Below are 13,966 nucleotides of genomic sequence, written 5' to 3' on the forward strand. Positions count from 1 at the left end.
TCGCTCCAGCGCCTACAATGTAAACCTTATGCTAAACACAGGAAGTTTTCAGTGAGTGATTGCAAGTTCACTATTGAGTACAATGCAGGGGATTAACATGTGTCCTGTTAATACACATTCTTCTCTTTAATTCTCTTCCTGGGCCTATAGTGCAGCAATCTGGTGCATCTAGTATCTTGTTTTGCATACGTCATACTCTTCCTGGTTTAACTCTTTCCTCAAAAATCCCAATTAGCCACAATTTTTGTAATCCTAGACTCTAAGAAAGCTCACTCTGATTCCTTTTATGAGAGCACAATGATATCCCCTGAGAATGTGTTCAGTACAACTAAAATCTTGAAACTCTTAATAATCAGCATATTGTAAGGTGGACTGAAGAGGAAACAAAAGATCCTGTAGCTGAGACACTGCCTTTCAGACTCGGGTTAATTTTCCCTTTCTCTTGAAATTTCATTTTTCATTTTAATCATCACCTTCTAAGTATAAAATAATTGTTTTTGAGTTGTGGCCAACACAGCTAATCCTCACCGTAGGGTTGACACTCAGATTGTGACTGTTATGTGAATTTAGTGCCGCCAACATGAGCCAGGGTTATGCAAGGATCCTCTACATAAGCTTGACCATCTCTGTAGGGCTGAGATAAAGAAAACATTGGTGTTTGGACTGGTTGGAAACAAAGATAACAGAGCGGTCCGAGGCCTTAGAATTTGAACACCCTAGACTTCAGTGACAATGTCTCTCCAGTCTGCGTATAGATCTGTCCTTTGTCAATGCAAGGAAGAGACAGACACTTCTACAAGCAGAAAACTGCCAATTGTGCATTTTTGCATTCTTAGTGGACTGGGCACTTCAAATGAAATTTGCATAGTAATTAGATGCACTAGTCAGCCACAGTATTAACAAGTATTAAGAGTGGCTATTGAATTTTTAAGTTTTATTTTATTATTTTGTGTGCATAAATGCTTTTCCTCCATGTGTGTATGTGTAACCTGTGAGTATCTGGCATCCAGAGGCAAGAAGAGGGCATTAGATCCCCTGGATTTGGAGTTACAGATAGTTGTAAACCACACAAAGCTGGGTGCTTTACACAAGTGATCTCCAAGAGCAGCAGGTGTTCTTAATACAGAGGCATCTCGCCAAACCCCAGAAGCTATGGACTTAAGGAAAGACTAAAGCCAGATGTCCTAATCTAATCCAATAGGATTTATTTTATAAAATATATACAGATAAATCAGATCAGAGACTCACAGGCAGATAAATCAATAGCACTGTCCAACAAACATGGTCCACTTTGAGCTCTAATGTTATTGCTGTGGTTAGTGCCATGTTGAGGTAAATGGAAGAATATGCATTATTATACATATATTATGAACATATATATAATGTTCATGAACATATATGTATTTATTACACAATCACAATGCATTTCATAACATTTTAAACTTAAGTCATTCTAAGTTCAGAGACAAGTGTTCTAGAAGTGATAGAAACTATCAATCTGTGTGTGAGCATGTGAGTGCATGTACATGTGTACACCAAATTAAGAGATATAGAATAGAAGCACATCTAGACTCACATCTGTCATCTTTAGAAATTCCAGCTGTTGTAGTCTGATGAGTTCCTTACGGAACGCTACAAGCTACATTCAGGCCAATTCCCAGATGTAATCACTCACTTTGTTAAATTCATTGTTCTGAACATGCTAGCACTATAATAGACGATCTTATCTCTGTACTAGGTGATGTGGTGAGAGTTATAGGACAGATGACCACTGCTGTTGGCACAGTGCTGAACCCTTTGTGGGAATTTTGGAAATTGGTGCTTGCATGTATTATTCGGTATTACAAACTGCAGCCAGGCTTTTCATTCATTGCTCCCCATGCTATATAGCACATCATCAACTCTGCATTATTGACTCACTCCATTTCCAGGTTTGGATTTGCCATTCTTCCTCTGGAGTAAAAGAACTTCCTTGTCAGCATCATGAACAGAACCCACATTTCTATTCTCCAGAGGTGGCTTTCTCTATTTCTCACAAGGGGATGTGATCTTTCTCATGCTTTGAGATGTTGGAGAATTTGGTGAATCTTGCTGTGACCTGAAATACTCTCTGGATGTTCAGTGTACATGATATACCCGATTTTCACATCTGTGTGGTGGTGGTGCATGTATGTGTGCAAGTTGTTTACGTGTGTGTGTGTGTGTGTGTGTGTGTGTGTGTACTAAAGGACGAGATTGATGTCAGGAATCACTTTCTATGGCTATTCCAATGCCCTATTCATTGAGGTGGTATCCATCAAACCCAGAGCTTGTGGATACAGCTAGTCTTGCTAGTTAGCTTGTTCTGGGGATTCTCTCTTGTCTCCAACTTCTGAGGCTGAAATTACAGCAACAAAGCATATATGTCAGTTCCGGGGATTCCAATTCCATGTCCTCACACTTGTACAGCAAGCACTTTGACCTCTGAGTCACTGCACAGGCCCATACATATTTTCTTTGTAACACTTAATCTCTCATTTTATCCTGTTACAGTAAGTCTACTATGCTTAATAGAGTCTCAATATATTAACGTTCATAAAATATCTATGTTTAATTTTTTATTTCTTAATCTATAAACACATTACATATAATTTATCTGTCATTGAGTACTTTATATATCCGAAACTGATTTTCACACAAATGTTTCTTTTTTCTCTTGAGTCGTGGTCCTTCTACATACTCAAGGCTGTCTTGGAACTTCCAGTTTTGGCCTCAGCCTCCTGAATGTGACATGATCCATGACCCCACACTTCACAGCTATTTTTCAATACAAAGCAATTCCTAAATCACGTTCACACGTTGCAGGTGCCACTGTCGTTCCTCTTCCTGGAGACAGCAGTTTCATCTTCATTTGTTTAGATTTCTCTTACAAAACTGCCATATGCAGGTAGCAGCCTGTTACTGGAACCTGGCAGGTGCCAACAAGGGTACCATCATGTCTGGGATCTGTGGAGTCACAATTCCTTGTTTGTGGACATTTTCCTGGTGTCCTCTCATGGAGACAGACAGACAGACAGACAGACAGACATACACACACACACACACACACACACACACACACACACACACACACACACAGAGAGAGAGAGAGAGAGAGAGAGAGAGAGAGAGAGAGAGAAAGAGAGAGAGAGAGAGAGAGAGAGAGAGAGAGAGAGAGAGAGAGAGAGAGAGATTACAAATGCCTCTTTTAATAAGGGCCTAATTTTCATCCACAACCTAATATCTTCCCAGAGTGCTCAGTTACTAATGTCATAATGGTACTGTTAGGATTTCAGCCTATGAATTACGGGAAGAAGATATCCAGTTCACTACAGAAGAAATAGCCAACCACTGACTGTCTGACGAAGAGTTGTCTTGTCTCCCCCTACCTTGGTTGCATCAGTTATGGGATGTAGGACAGTGGAAGAAAGTCTGAGTGTGGTTCCCTCTCTGCAGGCTCCAATTGTAAACCTCCATCCAAAGCTGTTGCCATTTGGTCCTCCTTTGCTCTTGTCCCTGGAATAAAAACTATAGATGATTGGGAAATTGATGGTGAGTTATACTTTCTCATTTCAGAAAACAATGGGATGAATTCTAACTCCATAAGCATATATTAAGCAAAATAGAAAACCGTATAGTTGTCATAAAAATGTCTCTGTGAGAGGGATGCTTGTTATCTTTCCTCTCTCAATAAACTTGTAAAAAGAATGTAAAGAGCTTCATTATATTCAATACTCCTTAATAATTACTGTGTTAGAGATAGTAATAATTTTTGAGAATGTGTGGACTGATGGCAAGTAACCATTATCTAAGCTCCTTTCTGACTTTTCTGTGTGATCCCTAGCAATCATTTTAGATGTGTACATTTATAATACCTACCCATTCAACTGATAATTTATTGGTTATTAGATCAGTTTATCTAACACATAAGTGTGTCTCAGATCGTGATGAGACTCACTGGACCCACTGTCACCCTAAATATCTATTTGAAATATGAATTTCTAGAACCTCTCATAGATATTGATTCATGATCTCTCAAGTCAAGACCTATGATTCTTAGACCCAGACCATCCCAAGAGGATTGGAACAATTCCATTTGACAGCTACTAATTGCATGATACTTTCATTATTCCCTCATGCTAATGCTCACTCTCATGATCTTTTTATCTGAAATGTGATTACCATTTATGAATGACTTTCTATATTTAAGTATCCTCATGTTTATGTAACTTATATGGAATTGCAAATACTTCAGAGGTGGGTAGGGAGGTGGGGAGAATTTCAGAGGCAGGCGTTGGGAGAAGGAAAATAATATAATTGAAATATGCTATATAGAAAAATTTTAATTAACAGAAGAAAAATAGTACTTATCAATAGTATGTTCCAAGTGATATAATTTATTCAAGTCTGCAACATTCTCTAATGATTTAACCCACTGATTTCTTTCACTGTTTTCTTTGTTTACAGCAGTGGGATCCATTTATCTGTTAGGTAAATTGATACATGACAGAGCTTTGTGTTTTTAGTGCAGGATTAGTATTTAGACAGAAAGAAAGGTCAGAAGAAATGATCAAATTTCTATCAAAATCTATAACACTTCAATTTTCATGTTATTAAGTGACACTGTGTTTGTAAATACAAGTTGATTCAAATAACATCTTTATTATGCATTATGATAATACCAAATATTATCTTTTAATGTTCCATTCAGACAATTCTCAGGTTGTTTTCCTCTGTCTATCTATCTATCTATCTATCTATCTATCTATCTATCTATCTATCTACCTATCTATGTGTGTGGTGATATTGTGTCCCCCAATATATTGTGCACCCTAATAACCTTATCTGGGGTCAGAGAACAGAACAGCCACTAGATAGACTTTTAGGCTCTTAGCAGCAGTTCAGCTGAGATCAATTTTGGTGAGGACACAGGGACTTCCAGTTTGAGGAAACAAGATCAGCTGAGAAGTTGGCGAGGTGAGTTAGCTGTAGCTTGTTCTGCTTCTCTGATCTTTCAGCATTGACCCCAATATCAAGCACCAGATTTTTTATTAATAATTTAAGATTCATGTTACATATATATGTATATATATATATATATATTAGATATTAACTCTTTGTTTTGAAACAAAAGAGGGTTTCTGTCATCTCCCATTGGCCCATTTACTCCTACTCTTGATTTTCCCTTGATCACAGAGACTGTCATCAACAACATCAGAACTCTACACAACCAACAGGTGAGTCTAAACCAGAAGCAACAGGATAGCATTTAGCACAACACTGTCCTCTCCATTGCGTGGCAAACTGGCTCAAAAGTTTTTGGAGTGTTCAAAGTACATAAAAACATTTTAAAAAATGACTGTTACAAAAAAATGCAAACCAATTCGATCAAGTTAAAAATGCTTTGTTCATGCAGCTCATTATTAAAATCATCATAAGCATAAAGATAATAACAATGAGGGTGAAACTCTTGGATCCTGAATGAACTGGCTCCTCAATGACAAATGGAAGCAGGTACAACGCAATGATGATTACATTATACAGACAATAGCTAAAATATTCATTCAAAATCTTGTAAGTGTACAGTTGACATAGACAAAGTAAGCTGTTAGCCAGACGGTAACATTGTTTTTGAATCTGTAACCTGGAACACAGTCACTTAACAGAGCCTGTAATTATGAATAATTTCTTATGTGGAGTACTTGACAGCCTACAAAGCATTTTAGTATCTTTTTATGTGACAGTCTACAAAGCATTTTAGTTTCTTTCTTGTGTAATGGTCTCAACTTACACACTTCTTGTGGTGCATGTGTGTTTGGGGTGTTGGTGGTATGTGGCCCACATTTATGTGTATATGAGTGTGCTACAGCACTCACTTAGTCAGTGTCATATGAAGGCCATAGGTTGACACTGAGATGTCTATATCTACCAATCTCCTTCTTGTTTTCTGAAATGGTCTCTTACAGATCCTAAAGGTCACTGTTTCATCTAGATTGGCTGACCAATAGGTCTAAACACTCAGTGCTGGGATTATACGCACAATGCTGCCACACTTGGGTTTTAATGTAGGTGATGGGAATCTGAACCCAGGTCTCCAATGCTTGCACAGCTAGTGTCTTGCCCACTGAGCCATTACCTCAACCCTGTCGCTTATTTCTTAAAAGTGAGCTCCAGAGACTCATTTCTTACCCACGTTCTATAATGACTGATGAAGTTGTCCCAGGGCTTGGGATTTCTGATTTTCAGCCCAGTACTTGTTAGAGTGAACCTAATCACTATACACAGTTCTCCTTCTTCATCCTCCCTTTGACCTGATCAGTTCTTCACTATACTCAATACAGAGCAGCTACTTGAACATTGTGTGCATCCTCCTGCAACAACCTGGACTCATGGCCTTTCCAATATCTTGCTTGTCATCTGTCAAGAAATTCTGATACTGAGTGGTCCTTACCAACTGCTGGGGATTTTGACAGTTTTCATCTTTCAACAGGAAAAAGTCAGGAGAAACTGAGGTGGTTTATTGCATTGGATTTAGTAGCTACAAAGGAGAAAGGCTTCTCATATTTTTGAGATTGCAACTAGATTTCAACTTAAATGGGAGTTCATAGTCTAACATTTATATTTGCATACTTTCTTATCTAGTATAAAGTATGAAGATAAATTTAGCTATACAGAAAGCAAATATTTAATATTTAGACTCTACAAAGAATCCCTTACACATTCCTAGCACATGTCTCTGTAATGAGTTAATAAAATAGTAAATGTCGTTATAGCAATCTTATTCATCAAGGAAAAAAATGAGCAGGATAATTGGTATACACCTGTCTCTGATTTGCAAACTAAACTCACAAAATAATTTGAAATTATGAAAACCCCTTCACTAATTATATTTCATGGAATTATTTATTTATTATTTTTCATTAAAATTCTTTATGGCATGTGGTGATATTTTATTTGTGCATTAATAAATAAAGCTTGCCTGGAGATCAGAGGGAAAAGGCCAGCCATTTTAAGCAAACAAGAAGTCAGGCAGCACACATCCTTAATCCCTTAGCAAGCAGGATCTCTGTGTGTTCAAGGCCACACTAGGGAACAGAGCCAAGCATGGTGACATATGCCTTTAATCCCAGTACCAACCACAGAGACCTGGAAGTCTATACAGACAGACAGTGACAGAGCTGTATAGGAAAAGGAAGTGAGGTAGCTGGGCTAAGAGCCAGTGAGAGGGCAGAAAAGCAAGGCATACAAACCTGGGTAGACAGGAATTGCTCTCTTTGGAAGTTGAGGAGTTACTGATGTAAGGTTGGCTGGTGGCTTTCCCTATTTCCCTGATCTAAGGCTTTTACCCCTATATTTGGCTCTGTGGTTTTTGTTTACTAAGACCCATTAGAAATGCATCTACGCATGTGGTGGATTTAGCCTCAGCTAGTACAGACAAAAAAAAAAGAGGTTTCTGGGCTGCAATGCTTCCTTGATAGAAGCATAGACCCACTGCCTCCCAGAGTCAATGGACAGCATGGATCCCAGAGCTGGCAGTGAATTATCTCCACCATGTTGAAAAGCTGAGATGGGCGGAGTCAGCAGCCAAGGCTACTGCTTCAGTACTAACCACTGCAGTTTAAAACAATAGATTCACAATAAGATAGAGTCAGATGGAATAAGACTTTAAGTGTTTTACAGTGTGTGTAAAAATGTACGTAGACTTGGAAGAGAGAAGAAAATGAATATAGACAGTTATCTAAAGAAATAGTTTTAAAAAATAAAGTCTTTAAAGACACAGTAAAGGTAATCTAAAAAATAAGCCACATAAAGATGGCTATTACACAGAGTCTGGATTATATTGTCTTTGGGAATTTTTTTTTTTTTTTGGTTTTTCGAGACAGGGTTTCTCTGTGTAGCTTTGCGCCTTTCCTGGAACTCACTTGGTAGTCCTGGCTGGCCTTGAACTCACAGAGATCCGCCTGGCTCTGCCTCCCGAGTGCTGGGATTAAAGGCATGCGCCACCACCGCCTGGCGTCTTTGGGATTTTTAACTGAAGAGAGACATTTGATTGTAAAAACTGCTGAGTTAAATCAATATGTATATTTTAAAGGTATCTCGATTTTAAAATTTATGTCTAATGATACATTGCTTTGGAAAAGAGGTTCTGCTTATGTTTCCACAGAAGATGAGAACATGAGGATTGCTTTCAGGCTAATATGGTTTGACCAGCAAAGAACCCCTGAAAGGTCTCCAATGACATCATGACCCAGATCTTCCAACATCCAAAATCAACTTCAAGGCAACTGGCTCAGAGAATACAGCCTCACAGACTACTGCACTCAGGACTTAACCATAATCCTAAAATTTTCTTTGTATCCCCATAAAAATACAGCACCTTTTATCAGCAGGAAGTGGCCTAAAAAACTATCCCACATTCCCAAAAAAAGGATTATGGATGTTTATCTTTGTTTAGGTTGTTGGTTACAAATTGTTATTGGTCATAGTCAATATCTTTCTAAAAGAAGAAAGAGGGATATGATATGGAAATATAGGATATAGATATGATAGGATAAATGGGTGGATTGTTGAACCTACTTAAAGAGCAACAGATTGTTTAAAAATGTCTTACATTGCTATAGATTTTAGTTTATTGATACAAATTTAAAGCTAATTTTGTTATACTGTATGTATATTTCTACTCTTGTTTAAGGTATTATGTTTGTTTAACTCATTTAAATTGTAATGGAAATGAAGAAATATAGATTAATAATTAGTCTTCTATGATAGTCAAACTTATAGTCATGTTAAGTTTTTTAGGTATACACAGATATAATTCAATTAGGTAGGTAATCTTCAAATACTTCAAAGACCTACAGAATATGGCATTTAAAATGTTTTAAAAACTTAGACTTTGTGGACAGTAAGATATGTCTGCTCCTGGCAGCACCAATTTACTTCAGAGGGACAGATTGGTGTTGAAGACACTCCATATTGAGTTTATATTCTTCTTGGCAAAAATAGCCATTTGGGCAAGAAACTGTTCTTGCCTGGATTCCTTGACAAAATGTTGTATCAACTGGACATGCAGGACCCATAGAAAGGTGACTACTGAACTTTGCAAGGTGAGATGGTCCTTCAGATTCCTGCTTCGCAGAAGAGACTGTCAGACATTCTACAGGACACAGAGAAAAGTGACTGAGAGACTCTAGGCCTGTAGGCTGCCCAACATTGCAGAAGAACTTTGGATGACTGTCCAGGCAGCCAGCTGTCTCTGTCATTCTAGATTTTTGGAATTTGCTTACAATGCACTTCCTCTTTACTTACATAATATTATATCCTTCTGGGGTCTTTGATGTAGTTGAAGACTAGATAGTTATAATTATGTTTTTTCTTGATTATGATAAGAGAAAAGGTAGATATAAAACTTTAGACTCACAAATATAGGATAGATGATAAAGTATTTTCTTTAATTTTGCCAAATACAAATAGACTAGATATTATAACTATAATTTTTGCTTGATAACTGTTTTGGTATATATAATTTTACTATGTTGAAGTTAAAACTTTTCCTTTAAAATGGAAAGAAAAAGGGAAATGATGGGTAATGTTGCTTTCTGTGCTGTGAATGTGTTGCTCTGATTGCTTGAAAGCCAGGCAGGAAGTATAGGCAGGATAAGCAGATAGGAGAATTCTGGGAAGTGGAAGGCTGAGGCAGGAGACACCAGCCTGCCATCCAGGGAGCAGCATATGATGGCACACAGGTAAAGTCATGGAACACATGGTGGCATATAGATTAACAGAAATGGGCTGAGTTTAAGTGTAAGAGCTAGTCAGTAGTAAGCCTGAGCTAATGGCTGAGCAGTTTTAATTAATATAAGCCTCTGTGTGTTTACTTGGGAGACTGCGGAACTGTGAGATCCAGGTGGGACCAGGAAAACTTCAGCTACATGGCATCCTTTGGGAAACCTTTGTAACTATTAAGAGGAAACCATATTTCCTGTTCATATAGTTCCTAGTCTCATAGACCATGTGGGGTCACCAAAGCATAATTTACTGGAAGATGGTTTTCTAAATACACACAGGGGTCTCAAATTAAGTATAGTAATGAAGCCGGGCGGTGGTGGCGCACGCCTTTAATCCCAGCACTCGGGAGGCAGAGCCAGGCGGATCTCTGTGAGTTCGAGGCCAGCCTGGACTACCAAGTGAGTTCCAGGAAAGGCGCAAAGCTACACAGAGAAACCCTGTCTCGAAAAACCAAAAAAAAAAAAAAAAAGTATAGTAATGAGAGGCCTCTAGAGCTAGACTAGACTGATAGCCTATACTGACCTACAAGCATTAAAAGAAAACCTGATGAGAAGTATGTAGAAAGATGGTCCCTAATGAATGGACTGATCATTTCTTTATGAGTTGCAATAAGACAGAACAATATCTTAGTGGCAGAAATCAATTATAAAGGTTTATATTTGAAATTTACATTGAATATGCATTTTCTTCCACCTAATTTATTTACACTATATTAAGAGAATCATATGTCATATATGTATAGCCATATGTAAATCTTCATTATGTAGGAGAAGTCAAAGAGCTTTGCCTTCCGGCTTTATTTTTTTTTAATTTCTCTTTATTTTATTTTATTTTATCTTACAATATAATTTAATTCTGCATATCAACCATGGATTCCCTTGTTCTCCCCCATCCTGCGCCCTCCGCCTTCCCCCCAACCCACCCCCCATTCCTATCTCCTTCAGGGCAAAGACTCCCCCAAGGATTTAGATCAACCTGGTAGAATCAGTCCAGGCAGGTCCAGTTCCCTCCTCCCAGGCCGAGCCAAGCGTCCCTGCATAGGCCCCAGGTTTCAAACAGCCAGCTCATGCAATGAGCACAGGACCCAGTCCCACTGCCTGGATGCCTCCCAAATAGATCAAGCCAATCAATTCTCTCATCTATTCAGAGAGCCTGATCCAGTTGGGGGCCCCTCAGCCATTGGTTCATAATTCATGTGTTTCCATTCGTTTGGCTATTTGTCCCTGTGCTTTATTTAACCTTAGTCTCAACAATTCTCGCTCATATAAACCCTCCTCTTTCTCGCTAATTGGACTCCCGGAGCTTCATGCAGGGCCTAGGCATGGATCTCTGCATCCAGTTCCCTCAGTAATTGGATGGGGTTTCTAACACGACAATTAGGGTGTTTGGCCATCCTATCACCAGAGTAGGTCAGTTCGGGCTGTCTCTTGACCATTGCCAGCAGTCTATTGTGGGGGTATCTTTGTGGATTTCTGTGGGCCTCTCTAGCACTTTGCTTCTTCCTAGTCTCATGTGGTCTTCATTTACCATGGTCTCCTATTCCTTGTTCTCCCTCTCTGTTGTTGATCCAGCTGGGATCTCCCGCTCCCCCAAGCTCTCTTTCCCTCGACTCTCGCCCTTCATTACCTCCACTCACGTCCAGGCTGTTCATGTAGATCTCATCCATTTCTCTGTCATTGGGCGATCCCCGTGTCTTTCTTGGGGTCCTGTTTTCCAGGTAGCCTCCCTGGTGATGTGAGTAGCAGTCCAGTCATCCGTGTTCCACATCTAGTATCCTCCTATGAGTGAGTACATACCATATTTGTCTTTCTGAGTCTGGGTTACCTACTCAGGATGATTTTTTCTAGGTCCATCCATTTGCCTGCAAACCTCATGATGTCATTGTTTTTCTCTGCTGAGTAGTATTCCATTGTGTATATGTACCACATTTTATTTATCCCTTCTTCAGTTGAAGGTCATCTAGATTGTTTCCAAGTTCTGGCTATTACAAACAATGCTGATATGAACATAGCTGAGCAAGTGCCCTTGTTGTATGGTCGAGCATTCCTTGGGTATATGCCCAAGAGTGGTATAGCTGGATCTTGGGGGAGATTGATTCCCAATTTTCTAAGAAAGCACCATATTGATATCCAAAAGGTCATCTAGATTGTTTCCAGGTTCTGGCTATTACAAACAATGCTGATATGAACATAGCTGAGCAAGTGCCCTTGTTGTATGGTCGAGCATTCCTTGGGTATATGCCCAAGAGTGGTATAGCTGGATCTTGGGGGAGATTGATTCCCAATTTTCTGAGAAAGCACCATATTGATATCCAAAGTGGTTGCACAAACTTGCATTCCCACCAGCAGTGGAGGAGAGTTTCCCTAGCTCCACATCCTCTCCAGTATAAGGTGTCTTCAGTGTTTTTGATCTTAGCCATTCTGACAGGCGTAAGGTGGTATCTCAGAGTTGTTTTGATTTGCATTTCCCTGATAATTAGGGATGTTGAGCAATTCCTTAAATGTCTTTCAGCCATTTGAGTTTCCTCTGTTGAGAATTCTTTGTTTAGTTCTATAGCCCATTTCTTAATTGGACTGTTGGGCATTTTGATGTCTAATTTCTTGAGTTCCTTATATATATTGGTCCACATGTCAGTTTTTATGACAGTACAAAGCTGTTTTTATTACTGTAGCTCTATAGTAGAGCTTGAAGTCAGGAATCGTGATGCCTCCAGAGGTTGTTTTATTGTACACGATTCTTTTGGCTATCCTAGGTTTTTTGTTTTTTCATATGAAGTTGAGTATTATTCTTTCCAGGTCTGTAAAGAATTGTGTTGGGATTTTGATGGGGATTGTATTGAATCTGTAGATTGCTTTTGGTAAGATTGCCATTTTTACTATGTTAGTCCTGCCTATCCATGAGCATGGGAGATCTTTCCATTTTCTGACATCTTCTTCAATTTCTTTTTTCAGGGACTTAAAGTTCTTGTCATATAGGTCCTTCACTTGCTTTGTTAGTGTTATCCCAAGGTATTTTATATCATTTGTGGCTATTGTAAAGGGTGATGTATCTCTGATTTCCTTCTCAGCTTGTTTGTCAATTATATATAGGAGGGCTACTGGTTTTTTTTTTTGAGTTGATCTTGTATCCTGCTATGTTGCTGAAGGTGTTTATAAGCTGTATCAGTTCCTTGGTTGAATCTTTGGGGTCACTCAAGTATATTATCATGTCATCTGCAAATAGGGAAAGCTTGACTTCTTCCTTTCCAATTTGTATCCCCTTAATCTCCTTATGTTGTCTTATTGCTATGGCTAGAACTTCAAGTACTATATTGAATAAGTGGACAGCCTTGCCTCGTTCCTGATTTTAGTGGAATCACTTCGAGTTTCTCTCCATTTAATTTGATGTTGACTGTTGGCTTGCTGTAAATTGTCTTTATTATGTTTAGGTATGTTCCCTGTATTCCTGATCACTCCAAGACCTCTATCATGAAGGGGTGTTGGAAGGGCACCCACATATGTAAAAGAAACATTACTAAAGCTTAAACCACATATAAAACCCCACACATTAACAGTGGGAGACTTCAACACCCCACTTTCACCACTGGACAGATCTCCCAAATCAAAACTTAACAGAGAAATAAAGGACTTAACTGATGTTATGACTCAAATGGACTTAATTGATATCTACAGAACATTCCATCCTAACAAAAAAGAATATACCTTCTTCTCAGCACCCCATGGAACCTTCTCTAAAATCGACCACATACTTGGCCACAAAGCAAATCTCAACAGATACAAAACAATTGGGATAACCTCCTGTGTTCTATCAGACCACCATGGTTTAAAGTTAGATTTCAACAACAACAAAAACTACAGAAAACCTACAATCTCATGGAAACTGAATAATGCTCAACTGACTCACCAATGGGTTAAGGAAGGAATAAAGAAAGAAATTAAAGACTTCCTAGAGATTAACGAAAATGAAGACACCACATACCCAAACTTATGGGACACTATGAAAGCAGTGCTAAGAGGGAAATTCATAGCACTAAATGCCCACATAAAGAAGTTGGAGAAATCTCACACTAGTGACTTAACAGCACACCTGAAAGCTCTAGAACAAAAAGAAACAAAGTCTCCCAGGAAGAATAGATGGCAGGAAATTATCAAAGTGAGAGCTG

This window comes from Peromyscus californicus, unplaced genomic scaffold (genome assembly GCF_007827085.1).
Source record: "Peromyscus californicus insignis strain IS unplaced genomic scaffold, ASM782708v3 Scaffold_19__1_contigs__length_69161282, whole genome shotgun sequence".
In the NCBI taxonomy this organism is placed as follows: Eukaryota; Metazoa; Chordata; class Mammalia; order Rodentia; family Cricetidae; genus Peromyscus; species Peromyscus californicus.